General features: G+C 41.2%; 1 long non-coding RNA gene across 1 annotated transcript in view; it reads left to right on the top strand.

Moving 5' to 3' along the window:
- Positions 1 to 21,951, top strand: part of LOC149463186 (uncharacterized) — a 64,428-nt gene extending 42,477 nt beyond the window's left edge. Inside the window, exon 3 of the long non-coding RNA XR_016312508.1 lies at positions 21,708 to 21,951. This is a non-coding gene — a long non-coding RNA (uncharacterized LOC149463186). The remainder of the gene's footprint in view (positions 1 to 21,707) is intronic.
- Positions 21,952 to 22,300: the final 349 nt, after the last annotated feature.

Raw genomic sequence — 22,300 nt, 5'->3', positions numbered from 1 at the left:
CTTCTTCTCATCCTTCTCCTCCTTCTTCTCATCCTTCTTCTCATCCTTCTTCTTCTCATCCTTCTCCTTCTTCTCATCCTTCTCCTTCTCCTTCTTCTCATCCTTCTCCTTCTTCTCATCCTTCTCCTTCTTCTCATCCTTCTCCTTCTTCTCATCCTTCTCCTTCTTCTCATCCTTCTCCTTCTCCTTCTTCTCTTCCTTCTCCTTCTTATCATCCTTCTCCTTCTTCTCATCATTCTCCTTCTTCTCATCCTTCTCCTTCTTCTCATCCTTCTTCTTCTCATCCTTTTCCTTCTTCTCATCCTTCTTCTTCTCATCCTTCTTCTTCTCATCCTTCTCCTTCTCATCCTTCTCTTTCTTCTCATCCTTCTCCTTCTCCTTCTTCTCATCCTTCTCCTTCTTCTCATCCTTCTCCTTCTCCTTCTTCTCATCCTTCTCCTTATTCTCAGCCTTCTTCTTCTCATCCTTCTCCTTCTCATCCTTCTCCTTCTCATCCTTCTCCTTCTTCTCATCCTTCTCCTTCTTCTCATCCTTCTCCTTCTCCTTCTTCTCATCCTTCTCCTTCTCCTTCTTCTCATCCTTCTCCTTCTCCTTCTTCTCATCCTTCTCCTTCTTCTCATCCTTCTCCTTCTTCTCATCCTTCTCCTTCTCCTTCTTCTCATCCTTCTCCTTCTCCTCATCCTTTTTCTTCTCATCCTTCTCCTTCTCCTTCTTCTCATCCTTCTCCTTCTTCTCATCCTTCTCCTTCTTCTCATCCTTCTCCTTCTTCTCATCCTTCTCCTTCTTCTCATCCTTCTCCTTCTCCTTCTTCTCTTCCTTCTCCTTCTTATCATCCTTCTCCTTCTTCTCATCATTCTCCTTCTTCTCATCCTTCTCCTTCTTCTCATCCTTCTTCTTCTCATCCTTTTCCTTCTTCTCATCCTTCTTCTTCTCATCCTTCTTCTTCTCATCCTTCTCCTTCTCATCCTTCTCTTTCTTCTCATCCTTCTCCTTCTCCTTCTTCTCATCCTTCTCCTTCTTCTCATCCTTCTCCTTCTCCTTCTTCTCATCCTTCTCCTTATTCTCAGCCTTCTTCTTCTCATCCTTCTCCTTCTCATCCTTCTCCTTCTCATCCTTCTCCTTCTTCTCATCCTTCTCCTTCTTCTCATCCTTCTCCTTCTCCTTCTTCTCATCCTTCTCCTTCTCCTTCTTCTCATCCTTCTCCTTCTCCTTCTTCTCATCCTTCTCCTTCTTCTCATCCTTCTCCTTCTTCTCATCCTTCTCCTTCTCCTTCTTCTCATCCTTCTCCTTCTCCTCATCCTTTTTCTTCTCATCCTTCTCCTTCTCCTTCTTCTCATCCTTCTCCTTCTTCTCATCCTTCTCCTTCTTCTCATCCTTCTCCTTCTTCTCATCCTTCTCCTTCTTCTCCTTCTTCTCATCATTCTCCTTCTTCTCATCCTTCTCCTTCTTCTCATCCTTCTCATCCTTCTTCTCATCCTTCTTCTTCTCATCCTTCTCCTTCTTCTCATCCTTCTCCTTCTCCTTCTTCTCATCCTTCTCCTTCTTCTCATCCTTCTCCTTCTCATCCTTCTCCTTCTCCTTCTTCTCTTCCTTCTCCTTCTTCTCATCCTTCTCCTTCTTCTCATCCTTCTTCTTCTCATCCTTCTCCTCCTTCTTCTCATCCTTCTTCTCATCCTTCTTCTTCTCATCCTTCTCCTTCTTCTCATCCTTCTCCTTCTCCTTCTTCTCATCCTTCTCCTTCTTCTCATCCTTCTCCTTCTTCTCATCCTTCTCCTTCTTCTCATCCTTCTCCTTCTTCTCATCCTTCTCCTTCTCCTTCTTCTCTTCCTTGTCCTTCTTATCATCCTTCTCCTTCTTCTCATCATTCTCCTTCTTCTCATCCTTCTCCTTCTTCTCATCCTTCTTCTTCTCATCCTTTTCCTTCTTCTCATCCTTCTTCTTCTCATCCTTCTTCTTCTCATCCTTCTCCTTCTCATCCTTCTCTTTCTTCTCATCCTTCTCCTTCTCCTTCTTCTCATCCTTCTCCTTCTTCTCATCCTTCTCCTTCTCCTTCTTCTCATCCTTCTCCTTATTCTCAGCCTTCTTCTTCTCATCCTTCTCCTTCTCATCCTTCTCCTTCTCATCCTTCTCCTTCTTCTCATCCTTCTCCTTCTTCTCATCCTTCTCCTTCTCCTTCTTCTCATCCTTCTCCTTCTCCTTCTTCTCATCCTTCTCCTTCTCCTTCTTCTCATCCTTCTCCTTCTTCTCATCCTTCTCCTTCTTCTCACCCTTCTCCTTCTCCTTCTTCTCATCCTTCTCCTTCTCCTTCTTCTCATCCTTCTCCTTCTCCTTCTCCTTCCTCATCTCCAAGGGCATTTAAATTAAAGGTACAGTGTTCTGCACTAATTTAAAGGCTCTCTGAAGCCTAGAAACCCTTTAAATAAGTCATCTTCGTAGCGGAGAAATTCGCATCGAATCGAATTTCACACTGGAATTCGCCGAATCAGCCGAATCGAATTTTTCATTTCTTCGCTCATCTCTAGTTATTTACATCAATTATTTAGGTAAATGAGAAAAATATCATTTGCATAATAATTTGGAACAGGGTGTATATCATTTATGTTTAGGTAAAAAAGTAAGGGTCTCAACAGTGAACCATGGGGTAAATCTCAGATAAACGTAGACCATTCAGAGTAGGAATCATTAATCACTACTCTCTGAATATGATCTTTGATCCATTTTTCTATGCATTTGCAAGCTGAATTTTCTAAACTTATGGACGTTAACTTATATTGTACGGTATGTTACCCATGTTTATGGAACTGTTCCAAATGCAAAGTTCAAGTATACTATATTCACAGCCACCATCTAAAATTTTGCATACTTCCCCATAAAAAGAAAGCAGATTTGTTTGACAACTTTAGTCTTTTGAGTATCCACAACGACTATCGTTTATAATTTTCTTGCAAAAACTTTTCTATGTGGTCTTTTATCAAACATTTAAGTTTCTTCCCAACTATAGAGGTTAAACTACAATGTAACAAGTCTGAAGTTACTAGGTGAAGACTTTGATCTCTTTTTTTTAAATATAGGCATCACATTGACCTTGCTCTAATCCATTGATACCTAGTCTCTAAAGATTTGAAACAATGGTTTTCAAATAGCAAGACACATTGGTGTAAGTCATTTGGTCCAGGTGCTTTATTCACCTTTATTTTGTCTGTTTATGAATTATATGAGTTTTGAGCCATTGTGGATCATTTGAGGCTGTGGCAATATTATTACCATTATGGAATTAAGCTCCACCAGTTTCCTTTAAGTATACAGAGCTGAAGAAGGTAAGGTAAGGTCATCAACTCTTATCTTGTAATGAACCCACATACTCAGACCTGATCTTTTTACTGTTAAGTTATTTCAAAATTGGGTTTTTTTTTTCTTACTCTTGTCCTTTTGGCAACCTGTCATTTTATATTTTGTCATCTTGATTCCCCTTTTACATATTGTGTTATATTTGTAACTTTCAAATGTTAAAAGTGTTCCTTCGTTGTTATTATCTTTAAGTGCCCTTTAAAATTCTTCATTCATTTTTAACACTGGATGTAAGCCGAATAGATACCAATTTTTGTTCTGTGTCCTTTGATATCAATATTCCATCTCTGTCATTTTGTGTGCTAATGAACGGTCTCCCAGAGACTGAAAGAGTGGGGCTATGATGACAGTTGGATTGCTAGAGGTAGAACAGTGGCCATGGAAAGGGATCGTGAGGATTTGCTAAATAAATCTTTGGGCTCGAAGAATAAAAATCAAAACTAGAATGTCGGAGCACTTTAATGACACAAACAATCTAAAGGTGAAAAACATATCAAACGTCTCTAAACATTTTAGGGAAGTGCATAGAGGGAACCTTAATTGTTTTTCATTTTTTGGCATCGAAAAGATTAAAAGACCCATGAGAGGGAGAGATATGTATCGCCTCTTGCTTCAACGTGAATTTTGGCAGATTCATACGCTCAATACTAGGGCTCCGTATGGGCTAAACAACAGAATGGAAGTTAATATTTTCCCTAAATGGTCATAATATGCCTATAGTTTTTTTTTCCATTCTACTGTAAAACATCTACATAACCATGATGAACTGAGAAAATAATGCATTGCATTTATACTATATATATATATATATATATATATATATATATCAGGTTTTGTGCTATATCGCCGATTCCCTTGTTTTATTTGTTTCTTTTTTTAATAAGTTATTGTAATTGTTTTTAATCAATGCAAAGCTACACCTGCATTTGGTAGGTTGTCACTATATACTGTATGTTGGATTTTGTTTTATTATTATTGTTGTTATTATTATTATTATTATTATTACATCGAGTTTATATAGCGCCAAAGGGTTTGCTCAGCGCTCAGCGCTTAAAGTTTTGTATGCTATGAGGAAGGCTTTGTAAGCCAAAATGCATTAGAGTTTTGGATATTGTACCTGCATTTATGTAACAAATAAAGTTACCGAGTTGCCAGCTATTATCTGTAGACTTATTTTGTGTGCTAATGCCTCAAGCATTTGCACATTCATCACAAATAATTGCTGTAGTGTGTGTTATATGATTATATCACATGATCATCGGCTCTATATAGTGGCCATAAAATGGTATTTTCTTGATTGAGGTGTTTCAGTCAAATACTACATTATGGCCACTAAACAGAGCTAATGATCACAGATAATAAATGATAATAAACAGTTCTTAAACTCTACTAAACCCTGCTAAACATTGTGGCCCAGCATTTAGAAGAGTTTTTTTTTTAAGCAGAGGTCACTAGCTTTTTTAACAACTAGTGAATAGCTAGTTGTTAAGGAGTTGGCCAGGAAGCTGAATGAGTCATCAGCTGTCAGTGGGGTTCCCCGCTAACAGCTGAATGTGAGAAGAAATTTCTGCCGGCAATAAAAAATTGTGAAAAAATGGCGCGAGGGCCCCCTCCAATCCATACCAGGCGCTTAGGGTCTGGTATGAATTTTAAGGGGAACGCAGTGACAAAATAAAAAAAAAGGCGTGGGGTCCCCTACAAATCCATAACAGACACTTAGGTCTGGTATAGTTTTTGAGGGGAACCCCCAATGCCAAATTTAAAAAAAACAGCTTGCCCCCCCCAAAATAAAAATCCATACCAGACCCTTTCCAAGCATGCAGCCTGGTAGGCCTGGATGGGGGGAAGAGTGAGCCCCCCCCCTCCTGAACCATGCCAGGTCACATGCCCTCAACATGAGGGGGTGCTTTGGAGCAGGGGGGCTTCCTCTCAAAGGCACCTTGTCCCCATGTTGACTGGGACAAGGTCCTCTTCCCCATAACTCTGGGCTGTGGATTTGGAAGTCTGTGGGTGGGGGGCTTATCAGAATCTGGAAGCCCCCTTTAACAAGGAGGCCCCTAGATCCTGCCCCACCATGTGAATGACTATGGGATACATTATACCCCTAGTCATTCATAAAAAAGTGTAGTGTAAAAAAAACAGTAGGCAGTTTTTGAAAATAAAAAATAATATCCAGTTATAATATGTGTATCTAGGATAGAAACCAGACCTTTTTTAAAGCAATCCACTGAGCTGGCCAGAACCAACTCTTGAGGGAGTCTATTCCACATTTTCACAGCTCTTACTTTGAAGAAACTTTTTCATATTTGAAGATTAAATCTCTTTTCCTCCAGACGCAGACAGTGCCCCCTTGTCCTCTGTGATGACCTCAGGGTGAATAGCTCTACACCGAGTTCACTATATGAACCACTGATGTGTTTATACATGTTGATCATATCCCCCCTTAACCTCTTGCCGACCGCGCATAGCCAAATGATGGCTTCACCGCGGCCGGCCAGTTCTGAGTGGACGTCATATGACGTCCTCCCAGAACGCGCTCTCCTGCGCGCCCCAGGGGGCGCGCACCCGGCGATCTCCGTGATCGCTGTGTCCTACGGACACAGCTGATCACGTGATGTGGTGAAAGGCCGATCCCACCGGCCTTTTACCACGTGATCAGCGGTGTCCAATGACACGCTGATCACAGGGAAATGCAAGTGCCGGTTCTCGGCTGCACTTTCCTCACGCTGTCAGATCGTGAGGAAAGTACTGCCGAGAACTGGCAGTTGTCAGAGCGGGATCGGCACCGATCATCAGGGCACTGATGATCAGTGCCCTGATGATCGGTGCCCAGCAGTGACACCCGCAAGTTCCGCCCAGCAGTGCGCCCACTAGCCCCGCCCACCTGTGCCCAGCAGTGCCCCCACCTGTGCCCAGCAGTGCCCCCACCTGTGCCACTCTGCCTGTGCCCAGAAGTGCCACCTACATGTGCCCAGCAGTGCCACCCACCTGTGCCCACCCACCTGTGCCCACCAGTGCCACCCACCTGTGCCCACCAGTGCCACCCACCTGTGCCTGCCCACCAGTGCCGCCCACCAGTGCCGCCCAGCAGTGCTGCCAGTCAGTGCCACCAGTCAGTGCCCAGGGGTTGTGCCAGTCAGTGCCGCCAGTCAGTGCCCAGAAGTGATGCCAGTCAGTGCCGTCTATCAGTACCCATCATTAGTGTCACCTATCAGTGCCGCCTATCAGTGCTGCATATCAGTGCCGCCTATCCGTGACCCCTAATTAGTGCTGTCTATCAGTGCCGCCTATCCGTGCCACCTCATTAGTACTGCCTATCAGTGCCCTTTAGTGCTGCCTATCAGTGCCCATCAGTGCCGCCTATCAGTGCCCATCAGTGCCGCCTCATCAACGCAAATCATTGAAGGAAAAAAAATACCTGTTTGAAAAATTTTATAAAAGAAACAAATAAACTTTTTTTTTTTTTCAAATTTTTTGCATATTTTTAATTTATAGCGCAAAAAGTAAAGCGCCCAGTGGCGATTAAATACCACCAAAAGAAAGCTCTATTTGTGAGAAAAAAATGATCAAAATTTCATTTGCGTACAATGTTGCATGACCACGCAATTGTCAATCAAAGTGCGGCAGCGCTGAAAGCTGAAAATTGGCCTGGTAAGGAAGGGGGTATAAGTGCCTGGTAGGCAAGTGGTTAATCTCCTCTTCCTAAGAGAGAATAAATTCAGTTCCTCTAATCTTTCCTCATAGCAGAGCTCCTTCATGCCTCTTATCAGTTTGGATACCCTTCTCTGTACTTTCTCCAGTTCCCCAATGTTCTCTTTGTGAATTGATGCCCAAAACTGAACTGCATATTCCAGATGAGGTCTTACTAATGATTTGTACAGGGGTAAAATGATATCTCTCTCTCTGGAGTCCATACCTCTTTTAATACAAGACAGGATTTTGCTTGCTTTAGAAACTGCAGCTTGGCATTGCATGCCATTATTAAGTGTATGATCTACCAGAACTCCCAGATCCTTCTCCACCACTGATTCCCCCAGTTGTACTCCCCCTAGTATGTATGATGCATGCATATTCTTAGCCCCCAATTGCATAACCTTACATTTATCAACATCAAACCTCATTTGCCATATAGTTGCGCAATTAAACAGTGCATTGAGGTCAGCTTGTAAGTTGGAGACATCCTGTAAGGACGTTATTCCACTGCAATGCTTGGTGTCATCTGCAAACACTGAAATTGTATTTTTAATCCTGGACCCTATATTGTTTATAAATGTATTAAAAAAGTAAGGGTACCAACACTGAACCTTGGGGTACACAACCAACAACCCTAAACCATTCAGAGTATGAATCATTAACCACTACTCTCTGAATACAATCTTGCAGCCAGTTTTCTATCCATTTACATACTGAATTTTCCAAGCCTGTAGAATTTACCTTACACATTGGTCGTGTGTGTGGAACTGTGTCAAACCCTTTTGCAAAATTCAAGTATACCGTGTCCACTGCCACCCCTCTGTCCAAGGTTTTGCTCACCTCCTCATAAAAAGAAATCAGATTTGTTTGACAACTTCTGTCTTTCATGAACCAATGGGGGTTTATTTACTAAAGCTGGAGAGTGCAAAATCAGACTCACTTCTGCATAGAAACCAATCAGCTTCCAGGTTTCATTGCCAAAGCTTCATTGAACAAGCTGAGGTTAGAAGCTGATTGGTTTCTATGCAGAAGGGAGTCTGATTTTGGACTCTCCAGCTTTAGCAAATAAACCCCATGCTGTCTGTTGCTTAAAATATTTTTTTTTCCAGCTAGAACTCACCTATGTGGTCTTTTATTAAACTCTCTAGTATCTTCCCAGCTATAGATGTTAACCACTTGCCAACCGTGCTATAGCTAAATGATGGCTACAGCGCGGTTGTCCAGTTCTTGGAGGGTGTCATATGGCGTCCTTCCAAAACGCGCCCTCCCGTGTGCCCTCAGGGACACCGCTGATCACGTGATGTTGCAAAAGGTCAATCACAGTGGCCTTTTACCACGTGATCAGCAGTGTCCAATAACACAGCAGATCACCACTAACTGCGGTTGCCGGTTATTGGCTGCACTTTCCTCACGCTGTCACAGCACGAGGGAAGTACTGCCAATAACCAGCAATTGTCGGAGGACGGTTCGGCACTGATCATCAGGGCACTGAAGATCAGTACCCTAATGACCGGTGCTCAGCAGTGTCACCCATAAGTGCCCAGCAGTTCCACCCACCTGTGCCTATCAGTGCCCAGCAGTGTCACCCACCTGTGCCGATCAGTGCCCATACGTGCCACCCACCTGTGCCCAGCAGTGCCCCCCATCAGCGCCCAGCAGTGCCACCCACCTGTGCCCAGCAGTGCACCCCATCAGTGCTGCCCAGCAGTGCCACCCATCAGTGCCCAGCAGTGCCACCAGTCAGTGCCAGCTCATCAGTGCCACCTATCAGTGCAGCCTATCACTGCCCATCAGTGCTGCCTACCCATACCACCTCATCAGTGCCACCTATCAGTGCCCATCAGTGCTGCCTATCAGTGCCCATCAGTGCTGCCTATCAGTGCAGCCTCATCAATGCACATCAGTGAAAGAGAAAAATTACCTGTTTGCAAAATTTTATAATAGGAACAAAGAAAAACCTTTTTTTTTAATTCTTGCTCTTTTTTTGTTTATAGCGTAAAAAATAAAACACCCAGCGGCAAGCTGAAAATTGGCCTGGGCTGGAAGGGGGTATAAGTGCCCGGTAGGCAAGTGGTGGTTAAGATAACAGGTCTTTAATTTCTTTGTAAAGACTTTGACCCCTTTTTAAATATAGGGACCACATTGGTTTTACACCAATCCAGTGGTACTATACCAGTCATTAAAGAGTCCCTAAAAATTAGAAACAATGGCTTTGAAATTACAGAGCTCAATTCTTTTAGGACCTGTGGGTGTATGCCATCCGGTCCAGGTGCTTTGTTCACTTTTATTCTGTCTAAATATTCCTGGACCATATCAATTGTGTGCCATTTCAGATCATTGGACATGAGCTTCCCCATTCTCCTTTGTATGCACAGAGCTGAAGAAGGTATTTAGTAAATTTGTCTTTTCTTTTTCCCCAGTCACCCACTGTAGATTATTTTGTAAAGGGCCTACATGCTCAGACCTGACCTTTTTTTACTATTTATATATTGTCTTTTAAAAACATTTGAAACATCATAGGAAAACATTGGGGTTGGTATGGTACACAAGAAGAAAATGTCCAGTTAGTGACTTGCATAAAGTGAAGTTGTGTTCAGTTCAGTCATTCAGTTGGGTGAATATAATAACCCTGTTTTTTGGGGGGTGTTTTTTTTCTTTTTTTAATGACCAACAACTGATGAACACCCAAATAATCCTACCGTATGGAGAGGAAATTCAGAGGGATAGATGCATTTAATCAATATATTTGCAGGCACTGCCTCCTAGGTAGTACCTTTTTATCTCAATGTAAGTCTACAAAAAAATAGATTAGACTTTCTGCAGTTTCTATGACATGAGAAACTCATTATGCTATTGGTAGCCAGAGACCATATGACATTTGTCTAGGCTTCAGGTTACATGAGAGCAAAATGATAAATGTAGTTTTTCAATCATCAGATATGGAGCATCTAGTCATTTGAAATATATATTTTAATAAAAGGTCCACTTTTATGGTACAGGTTTCATTTTCTATGAATTCGCCTTCAAGAAAATAAACTTTAAAGTGTTGAAGTAAGTATTACAACGGAATTACAAACAAAGTTGTTCATATGGATAGTAAGCAGGAAATTTGACAACAGAAAGGAGCTTTCTTAAAGACTGTCCAAATGTTCTCTGCACACTGCAGATCAATCAAGGAATTTCTCCAGAGATCTTTTTGTGTACAGCTCTGTTTTAACAAAAGGAACAATATTTTCATGAATCCATGTTGTCTTTTGCTTCAAATATTTTTTTCCAGCAAGAACTCATCCTTATGGTCCTTTATTAAACTCTGTAGTATATTCACAACTATAGAAGGTAAACTAACAGGTCTAGAATTACTTGGTAAAAATTTTGATCCCTTTTTAAATATTGGCACCACATTGGCCTTGTCTAAATATTTCGGGACCATATCATTTGTGAGACAATGTGGATCATCTGGGGCTGTGTCCATTATGGACAAGAGCTCCCCCATACTTTTTTGTATACACAGAACTGAAGAAGGTATTTAATAAATTTGCCTTCTTGTTGTCCCCAGTCACCCACTCTAGATTAGATCTTTTTGTAAAGGGCCTACATGCTTGGACCGGACCTTTTTACTATTAATATATTTGAAGAATTTTTGGGGGTTGGTCCTGCTATCTTTTGCAATCTGTTGTTCGTTTTCAATTTTTGCTGCCTTTTTTTCTTTTTACATATTCTGTTATATTTTTTGTAACGTTTAAACTATGATAGCGTTCCTTCATTTTTATATTTATTAAAACTATTTTCTTATTATTTATAGCTTTTTTAACTTTGGTCGTAAGCCACAGATTTTATTTTTAGCCTTTTAAACTTGTCGCCCATGGGAATATATTTTGCAGTGTGCACATTCAGTCTTTTTGAAGAACTCCCATTTCTGTGTTGTGTTCATCAATGCCAATATTCCCACTAAGTCTAAGTCTTGGAGAACAGCTCTCAGCCTTGGAAAATTAGCTCTCTTAAAGTTGAGTGTTTTTATTTTTTCCGTATGTGCTTGTTGTTTACAGCTAACAATAAATTAAATCATGTTATGGTCACTTCTACCCAGATGTCCATTTATACGGACATTAGTAATAAGCTCTGCATGGTTTGGGATTACCAAGTCCAGCAGAGCATCATTCCTAGTTGGGGCCTCTATGAACTGTACCATAAAATTGTCCTGTAGTAGGTTTACAAATTTGTGCCCTTTAACTGTTCTTGAAGTGCTATTACTTGTCAATTTCTGGGTAGTTAAAATCCCCCATTATTATCACTGTCCCAGCCCTTGCAGCCCTTTTGATCTCTGCAAGGAGCTGAGTCTCCACCTCCTCATTAACACTGGGTGGCCTATAACAAACTCCAATGATTATCTTTGTAGAATGCACTCTCATGTGCAATTCTACCCATAATACTTCAGCCTCATCACACTCTCCCTCAACTAGGTCCTCTTTCACACTCCCTCTGAGATCACTTCTCACATAGAGCGACAGGATCTGAGGGCTTCCAGATTCCGATAAGCCCCTGCCCACAGACCCCCACAACCACTGGCCAGGGTGGTGGGGAAGAGACCCTTGTCCCATCAACATGGGGGACACGGTGCTTTGGGGAGACAGCCCCCCTGCCCCAAAGCACCTCCCCCATGTTGAAGACATATGGCCTGATATGGTTCAGGAGCGGGACACTTGCTCCCCCCTTATCTAGCCTACCAGGCTGCATGCTCGGATAAGGGTCTGGTATGGATTTTGGTGCAGACCGTACAATTTTTTTTTACATTTAAAAAAAGAGTACGGTCTGTACATTTAAAATTGAGACCCAAAGGGCAGGGAATGGATTGGGGGTGGACCCCCACACAGTTTATTTCACTTTTATTTATTGCCAGCTGTGTTTTTATTTACACTTAGTTGTTAGCAGGGAATCCCGCTGCCAGCTGATGTCTCATCCTTTGTTAAGGACTCGGTGGCCAGCTTGCTGGTTCACTCCTTAACAACTTTCTATTCACCGGTTGTTAAGGATGCTGGTGGCCCTGCTCCTTAATGCTGAAGCTACTAAACGTAGCTTACGCACTAGGCTAAACACTGCTAAACACCAGCAAAAAATGTTAAAACATTAGCGTTTTTTGTCCAATGTTTCTAAAGCAGTTATTAGCTTTTCTAGTGTGCATGAAGCCTAATATGAACATTTTTAATAAGCTCTGCATTGTTTCAGATTAACACATTAAGCAGAAGAGTGATGAACTTTGCAGTGGAATGACTCCAAGGTCGTGGCCATTAGGATAGACTGGCATCTTTTCCTTGAGCTTCCAAAAACGGAATTACTGAAAAAACAAACTGCCTTGTGTTTACAAATTTTGGCCCATTTGAGCAGCTTATGTACTGTCCCACCACTGCTTAGATTCTTTCACAAGTATATTCCATATTCTACACTGTTTTTATTGTTGGAAACGTCCTGTTAGTGTCTGCACAATTTGGATTATTCTACTAAATACATTAAACTACCACCTCGCTTTTAGCCTTTTTTTTTTTTGGAAGTGTCTTTCAGACAGTACGCTTTCCTTGTGTCTTAGCTTTTTCACTTTTAATAGTGTAATATCTCTTAAACCCTCTGTGAATCTCCAGGATTACTACCAGCTATGGAAAGGTTTTGGAATCAACATATGTAATTTTGCCATACGAGTGAAATTGTTTGCAGTATGCTTTACATTTTTAATTCCTACCTACTGGAGATATCAGCAGAGCAGATTGGTGGAAATTTAGAATAGACCCCTGAGAAAAAAGAGACACCTGGTAGCTTTTCTACATACTACATCCTGCTTTATGTGACCCATTTATAAAAAAGTTACTAGCTGGTGAGAGTTGATTTTGCAATGAAATTTGCTGCACGGTGGTGAAGAAATTGTGGGAAGTTGTTGTGGACACTTTTTGATTGAAGTAGTGCACAAGAGTGTATACACATGGACTGATTTAGCACTCTGTATATGTTTGCACAAATATTTTGCACAAGATATTAAGATTTTTTTAATGTTCATGTTGTGCTGGTATTGTATGTTGATATGTTACATAGTTAGATAGTTAGTCTGGCTGAAAAAAGACAAAAGTCCATCCAGTTCAACCATAGAAAAAAAAAGTTATAATCCTATACCCACAGTTGATCCAGAGGAAGGCAAAAAAAAACAGCAAAGCATGAACCAATTTGCTCCCTCTGAGAAAACAATTCCTTCCTGATCCCCCGAGAAGCAATCGGATATTCCCTGGATCAACTTTACCTATAAATGTTAGTATCCAGTTATATTCTGTGTATCTAAGAAACAATCCAGGCCTTTTTTGAAGCAATCCATTGAGCTGGCCAGAACCAACTCTTGAGGAAGTTTATTCCACAATTTCACAGCTCTTACTGTGAAGAAACCTTTCAGTGTGTGATATGTGTAATAGTGTGTATCCTATTTCCTGTAGGCTGCTGCTTCTGCTAAACATTATCTGGTAAGATAGGGCCCTGAGCTGCTGTCTCCTGATGATGTGAACTTCAACAGCAGCAGCTGCTACAGAGAAAAGATGACCATTCTGTAAATGGAGGAGCGACAGAATGTCAAACTCTCCACTGCCCATTCACAAAATGCAATTCATTGCGAAAGTGTAGTAATAAAAACAATATGAATGTTTGGGGGGCAAAAAGAGGTGGGAGAGTGATGTAAAGTTTCTCAGTAGCAGTCACTGCTGTTAACCTCCCCAGTGCTGAAAGATATCCACTCAGGGTAGTCAATGGCAGCTGTAAAGGAGACACTTCAGGGATGGTTTTCAGATGAAGCAGTTGCCTGCAAGTAATGGGATATACACCATTACACATACCTAATGTGTTTTGTGATGTATCCTAAAAAAAGTAAATATATAAATGTCAGCTTTAAGACTTCATTCACATGGGTGCTGAGGCCCATACAGCATGAATGAGCCATGTTGGCCATTAGTCTACACATGTGGAGTCACCTGGATTTGCATGCTGGAAGCCTACATTAATGAATGGACACACAAAGCTGTACAGACACACACTCCCATTTAAACACATCAGGTTTATTTTCCACCCAAAAAACTCCCCTCCTGAATGATGTTGGTGCATTCATATTTCTGCCCCTAAACGCCTGTAAATGCCTATGTGTGCATGGACACATAGGCTAACATAGAGGGGCATTTAGGGGCAGAAAGAAACATTTCAAACGTCTGTAAAACAGGCAGCTGCAGTGTGCATGGCATGAGGCCTTATAATGAGGGGAATGGTTTATCCAAAAGTCCCCTATACTGGCTCTTCTAAGCCAGCTGACCTAATTTCAAGGGACTAATTTCCACATGTATTTACCAGGACCATATACCTTGAAAGCGCTGGACCTGCTGCAAACCCCTGATAGAGATGAACCTGAACCTCATCTCCCTAAAAAAAACAGCAACATGGCTGAAAAATGAAACTGCCATAATGCCTTTATTTATAAACATGCACAGTAATATGATTACTGAGCATGCTCATTGTGGCTGGAACTATTTGAGTTCAGTTGTTAGATACACAATTAGATATACCACACATGCCTCCTATGTCCTGACTGTCTCCAGATACCAAGTACAAAGCAAAACAATAGAGCATTACAACAAAATGTATAAATCTCTTTCTGTGGCTGTGATGTATAAATGCTTTGAAAAAAACCCTCAAGAGCAAAATAATCCAACACTTTACCCATAGAGAACGATGAAGGTGCACATGAATTGGACTCTATTTCTGACAACAGGATTGTGAACCATTGTATACTGACAGAAGATTGTTTGAACATCTGACTCCCTCTAGTCTCACAATGTCATTGTTATTCAGACAGCACATTTGAACAAATCTAGCTTTGCAAACCGTAGTGTGAAATTACTTAAATCTATTGATTACAATATATTTCTTAGGGTGAGATGTGCTCACAGGCAGCCAGCTTCCATTTTCAAAATAAAAAATAGTATATTGAATGGCTGCATTAGCTGAAAATATATACTTTATGGTAGCAATAAACAAACAAAACAACAGGAGAGAAGCACTGAGCACAAGATGGTTTATGAATAATAAAAGCATAGAAGATATACATTTAAGTAATACTGCAAAATGTCATTCCAAAAACACTGCATCTATTGGATAACCTCTCTCCCTCCTTCCTTATTATGCTTCCCCATGTGTTCATTTGCTTTCATGGACAGCTGCCAGCAGTTTCTATGCTGCATGACTGCAAAACCACTGCAGGATTTCCTAAAGCACAGATTTGCTGGCATTAGAGAGAACTGGCAGAATAATGCTCTCATTTTGTGCACTGTACTTCTAAGAATATAAATAGTGCATCTGAAAATATGCGGGCTCCCTGCAGTACATCCTTTGGATTCATAGTTTGTCTTCCAGCACGCACATTATGAAATTAGCCTTTTGGAATGAACTTCATTTTCTTATTATTTAAAAATATATATCATGTTTTGCTTTCTTCTATAACTTTAAAGAGCCAGAATACCTATACAGTCACTTAAGCTTTTAAAGCTCATCTCTAGCTGAAACCTGCTTTTTACTTTTTGACGAAATAGGGAAGATTCAGAAACCTGGAAAAGTATGTGTTTCTGTCCCAGTGACACCTGCAGCTAAACAGGCCACAATTAAGACCTGATGGAGGCCACTTTATGAAAAAGGGTGTTTCATTTCTGTCTGTGTCTGATTTTTTTTACTAGTAATGGCGGTGATCAGCGACTTATAGCGGAACTGCAGGACTGCGGAGGGCATTCTGACACTGTAGGGACATTAACAGTGACACCAATACAGTGATCAGTGCTAATAAAAAAGCAACTAATGGCACGGGGCAGGAAGTGGTTAACATGTCAGGCGGTCAAAGGGTTAACTGCGTGCTGTGTGTTGTTTTACTATGTGGGCTGTGTGTGCTTTACACTATAAAAGCAGAGCCATACAAAGCAGTGTGCAGGAGCTGACAAGGGAGAGATCTGTATTGTTTACATACAGGTCTCTCCCCTGTCGGATTTGTCACACAAATCTCAGGCAAGCTGCACATAAAATCGCACTGACCAGCGACTTTGAAATAGCACAATTTTAAAGCCACATTGAGCGTGAACCAGAGCTAACTGAACAAGCTGAATATAGAAGTTAATTGGCAGACATGCATATCTTCCCCAGTAATTTCCTACAACTGCCTGCCATCCAGACCCAAAAAAAGTCAGCTTGCTGCAGTAATTTCCTTTGTTTTATTAACCAGCTCCTGACCGCGCTTTAGGCAAAAGATGGCTATAACACGGTCGGCTAGCTCTGGGAGGGCATCCATGGACGTCCTTTCAGAACCACGCCCCCCAACCACCCCTTGGGGCACGCACTGTGCGGGATCTGTGATCGATGTGTCCGAAGGACACAGCTGATCACATGACTAAGGAGCGGGCCAATCACAGTCACATTTACCATGTGACCAGCTGTGTCCAGTGACAGTCCAGTAAATAGGAAATGCCGGTTATCGGCAGTCCTCTCCTCATGCTGACAGCGCGTGAGGAGAGGTGAGCTGGTAAATTGCATTTCACAGGGGAACATCTACACTGATCGTCAGGGCACTGATTATCAGTGTCCTGGTGATCAGTGTAGCCCCATCAGTGCAGCCAATAGTGCCCATCAGTGCCCATCTGTGCTGGCAATCAGTGCCCATCACTGCTGGCAATCAGTGCCCATCAGTTGAATTCAGTGACGATCAATGCCCATCAGTTGAATTAGTTCCCATCATTTGAATCAGTGCCACCTATCAGTTCCCATCAGTGCCGTCTAAAAGTACCCGTCAGTGCCACCTAACAGTGCCCATCAGTGCCACATATCAATGCCCATCAGTGCCGCCTAACATTACCCATCAGTGCCGCCTATCAGTGCAGCCTATCAGTGCCCATCAGTGCAGCCTATCAGTGCCCATCAGTGACTCCTCATCAGTGCCCATCAGTGAAGGAGAAAATTTATTTATTTACAAAACTTTATAACAGTAACTTTTTTTCAGAATTTTTGGTCTGTTTTAGTTTATTTAGCAAAAAATAAAAAACCCCAGTGGTGATTAAATACCATGAAAAGAAAGCTCTATCTGTCTCAAAAAAGTGATAGAAATTTAGTTTGGGTACAGTGTTGCAAGACCAATCAATTGTCATTCAAAGTATGAGAGCGCTGAAAGCTGAAAATTGATCTGGGCAGGAAGGGGGTAAAAGTACCCGGTAGGCAAGTGGTTAAAGAGAAACACTTTATTGGTATGGGATTTTTCAAAATTATTGATTTATGATGTATATAGAAAATATGTTAACTGAAGATGATCAAAATGAATCAATAATTCATTAATTTCAACACAATTAACTTTTTGGATAGCTAAAGGTACACTTTACTTTGTAACAAAAGAAGAACAAAAAAGAAACATTCCCTAGATTCATAGATTAATGCAGACAGATTTTGTATAAGTGTCTCGCAAGCATTCTAAATGTAGTACAGCACGCGCCAAATTCACGTACCTATCTAGAACTTGAATTTGGCACATACTGAACCACGTTTAGAATGCATGCACAATCTGTCTCTGTAGATCCTAATTAGCGCCACTTTCATATGATGCATTTTAATTTCAATTTGGTGCACGTCTTAGGCCACAGTGCAGAAGTGGAGCAGATTAGAACTACCTGAATTTGGTGCACAAGTTGCTTTCAGAACCAAACCGTCACATATGTTATTTAAATTAGGATCAACACATTAATAAGAGAGATTAATGGGCGAAAAGTGTTACCGCATCCTTTTTTCAATATCCCCCTATATATATCATCTGACAAGTCGAACCCTATTTGTGCCTATATTGGAGCGGCTTTGACTTTGCGGTAGGACACCGATTTTGAAAAAAATATAAATATATAGCACAATCCTAGATTGTAAGCTCTAATGAGCAGGGCCCTCTGTTTCCTCTTGTACCAAATTGTATTGTAACTGTAATGTCTACCTTCATTTTGTAAAGCACTGCACAAACTGTTGGCGCTATATGAATCCTGTATAATAATAATAAGAGTTTTGAAGCACAACTGACATTTAAATAAGGATACAGAAAAGCAGTAACTGTAAATTTTTTTGTTTTGTAAAGCCTCCCCCCCTCCCCAGCCTCAGCAGACGTCCTTCTAAAACACCTGTCACAGTAAGGACACACAATGAAAACAACTGTTTCCTGTGTGTCCCATTCAATGCAACTCGCTGTGATAAAATGCAGACATGCTGCATTTTATGGCAATGCACTTTACAGAACCACATGACGCTGCTCTACTGTGGCAGCACCCAAATATTGCAGAGTTCCCCTTTAAATTTTACCACTTCTAACAGCCTCTGTTTGCAAGCTCATCAGCTCACTCCTCCCTCCCTTATTTCTTGTGAAGTAATGTGTTCCAGTCTGTAGCTGGTACTCTTATTTTTAGCTGGAGATAAATTATCTAGCAAGGCCATATTCTGGATTGCTTATAAAGTCTTTTGAATGTACAGAAAGTGAAAGAGGAAATATACGCATTGTGATGTAATTGCTGATATGTATACCCTGTGAGATGCCTTTCAAGGCACTTAGCTTGCTGACATGGTTTTGCTTTTGGGTTTAATACTGCTTTAACTAAATCAGAATAAAAAAAATTAAATTATCCTTCAGTAAGGAAATGGTCTTTTCAGGTAGTTTAAAGGGAAACATTGAAAAAAAAAATCAAACATATTTCATAATACATGCTTGTGGTATGCCTTAAAGTTGTAGGCAATTTTACAGAACAATATAATTCCCAGGAATAGTGATTTGCTGATCTGCCCTGGGTTTGGTTCAAAGAAGTTCAGATGCCGGATAAATCAAAATCAATAGGAGCCGAATTTGTCAAAATAAAAATGTACATGTTCTGGGCTAATGGACAAGGGGGTGTTAAAAAACAGCATGAGGGTGGACAGTATGCTGGGAAACATATATCATTGCATATAAAAAAAATTCAAAACTGTATTTTGCAAGGAGCAGTTATTTTTTTCAAGCATTGACATTTACAGAGGGAAATTCATGCAAATAAGCATACTCAAATCTCCCTCCTGGAACACAAACCCCAAAGGTCCCCCTAAAATATACAGCAGACCCCAAAAAGTTTGTTATGTATTGTTGTAGTAAAATCTAAAAGATGCCAAACATGCCAATTTTGAAATTGTACTCTTGTGAAATGTTGACAAACTGTGCTACCTGAAATTGTCCCTAGGTAACACTTTAAAGCCTTTATAGGCTATCAGTTTAGAGTTAAAGTATAAGAGTTCACTTTTGGGAACATGTTACATGTTCCATCCATTTTTAGGGTGGAACATGCAACGTGTTCCCACTGCTGCAGCTGCTGATATCTTTTCCCATCAGTAGTTAGAGCAGTCTTTTGACTTCTATCAGTGTTCAGCAGAGCACTGGATAAAGCTTGTAGGAGGAGTTTTCTTTCTGCTCTAGGAGGATGCAGAGCCCCTGACCTCTGTCTGGACAGCGCTGATGGGCCCTGTGCTAATCACATGCACTCTCCCAAAAAAAAAAAAAAACACTCTAGCAATACACATCAAACTGAGCATGTGCAGCAGAGTGTCTTCACACCACATGTCTTATCAGGAGGTAAAGAGGGCACTGGAAGAAGGGGAGGATCAGAGAAGACAGGATCAAACAGCATTTTTACACAATACAGAGGATTAACCCCTTAGGTTCCACAGTGAGTATAACAAGCATTCTTTACTGCATATACAGGTGAAACTCAAAAAATTAGAATATTGTGCAAAAGTTCATTTATTTCAATAATGCAACTTAAAAGGTGAAACTAATATATGAGATAGACTCAATACATGCAAAGCAAGATAGTTCAAGCCGTGATTTGTTATAATTGTAATGATTATGGCTTACAGCTCATGAAAACCCCAAATCCACATTAGAATATTACATGCAATCAATAAAACAAGGATTGTACACAGAACAATATCGGACCTCTGAAAAGTATAAGCATGCATATGTACTCAGTACTTGGTTTGGGCCCCTTTTGCAGCAATTATTGCCTCAATGTGGTGTGGCATGGAAGCTATCAGCCTGTGGCACTGCTGAGATTTTATGGAAGACCAGGATGCTTCAATAGCGGCCTTCAGCTCTACTGCATTGTTCAGTCTCATGTCTCTCATCTTTCTCTTAGCAATGCCCCATAGATTCTTTATGGGGTTCAGGTCAGTAGAGTTTGCTGGCCAATCAAGCACAGTAATCCCACGGTCATTGAACCAGGTTTTGGTGCTTTTAGCAGTATGGGCAGGTGCCAAGTCCTGTTGGAAAATGAAGACAGCATCCCCATAAAGCTCGTCTGCGGAAGGAAGCATGAAGTGCTCCAAAATCTCCTGGTAGATGGCTACGTTGACCCTTGACTTAATGAAGCACAGTGGACCAACACCAGCAGATGACATGGCTCCCCAAATCAACACAGACTGTGGAAACTTCACACTGGACTTCAAGCATCTTGCAGTGTGTGCCTCTCCATTCTTCCTCCATACTCTGGGTCCTTGGTTTCCAAATGATATGCAAAAGTTGCTCTCATCAGAAAAGAGGACTTTGGACCACTGAGCAACAGACCAGGTCTGTTTTTCTTTAGCCCAGGTAAGACGCTTCTGACTTTGTTTGTTGTTCAGGAGCGGCTTGACAAGAGGAATACGACATTTGAAGCCCATGTCCAGGATCCGTCTGTGTGTGGTGGCTCTTGATGCACTGACTCCAGCCTCAGTCCACTCCTTTTGAATGGCCTTTTCCTAACAATCCTCTCCAGGCTGCGGTCATCCCTGCTGCTTGTGCACCTTTTTCTTCCACGCTTTTCCCTTCCACATAACTTTCTATTAATGTGCTTTGATACAGCACTTTGGGAACATTCAACTTCTTTTGCAATTACCTTTTGAGGTTTTCCCTCCTTTTGGAGGGTGTCAAAGATGATTTTCTGCACAACTGTCAGGTCAGCAGTCTTTCCCATGATTGTGACTCCTACTGAACCAGACTGAGAGACCATTTAAAGGCTCAGGAACCCTTTGCAGGTATTATGGCTTAATTAGCTGATTAGAGTGGGACACTTTGAGCCTAGAATATTGCACCTTTTCACAATATTCTAATTTTCTGAGATTGTGGATTTGGGGTTTTCATGAGCTGTAAGCCATAATCATTACAATTATGACAAATCTTGCTTTGCATGTAATGAGTCTATCTCATATATTAGTTTCACCTTTGAAGTTGCATTACTGAAATAAATGAACTTTTGCCTGATATTCTAATTTTTTGAGTTTCACCTGTACATACTGATTTTACTGTTGTGGGTTTAGTAACACTTTAAGCTTTTTTAACTCAATACATTCTCTGCATTAGGTAAAAAACCTTCTGTGACCAGGATCCCCCCAGCCCCCTAAATACTTTCCTGAGCTTGATCTCGATCCAGTGTTGTGCCTGAGCGGAGCGTCTCATGTCTGCCCCCAAGAGCTCTTTTTGCACAGTTTTCTGCCTAAGGAAGAATGTGAATATATTCAATATCTTTTGTTGTAAAATATTTACTATAAGATGTTTAGAGGTGCATTTGTAATTAAATATTCTTTTTATGTTATAGTGCACTACTAATCCTGAAGAAGCAGTAGCCCGCCACAAACGCATTGATGGTGACCACGGAATACAATGTTCTGTCACACATCACCAGATACAAAGATACATATATTGATGATTATTATAATTGCCGTGTATCCGCTCTCGAGGGTCTAGGGCCATAGTTTATGTACTCATCTTTTTAAGGGGTTTTAGATCTGTGTTGGCATATGTGATTTTAATGGAATCAATAAATTGCATTCTTTTATAAATTGTGTCTACCTCATGGTGTACCTTTTAAGGTCTGATCTTATGAAGCAACATCTTTGGTGTTTCTCTATTCTTTTTGGATTTCCTTCCACATGATGGTGGAGGGCCGGGATTGCCTTATGGGCAAAAAATGCCAGCCAGGAACCTGCCACTGTGGTACAACACAGACCACCATTTCTTGAAAGGGGACAGAATCCAACAGTTGGAAAGGCAAAATCTGTAAAGCCAGCAATTTGGCCAGGCTGGCAGTGGGGTACTGGACATGTGGATGGCTTGGGTATATTTCTTCTTGAGTTCCAGTAGCTTGGGAAAAGACACCTCTCTGCTGAAGGCTACAGCTGGAGATGGCTA

The sequence above is a fragment of the Staurois parvus genome, unplaced genomic scaffold, assembly GCF_062004578.1.
Source record: "Staurois parvus isolate SC_StPar_1 unplaced genomic scaffold, SC_StPar_1.0 ptg000157l, whole genome shotgun sequence".
NCBI lineage: Eukaryota > Metazoa > Chordata > Amphibia > Anura > Ranidae > Staurois > Staurois parvus.
The sequence above is the reverse complement of the archived record's forward strand: the minus strand, read 5'-3'. Positions and strand labels throughout refer to the sequence as shown.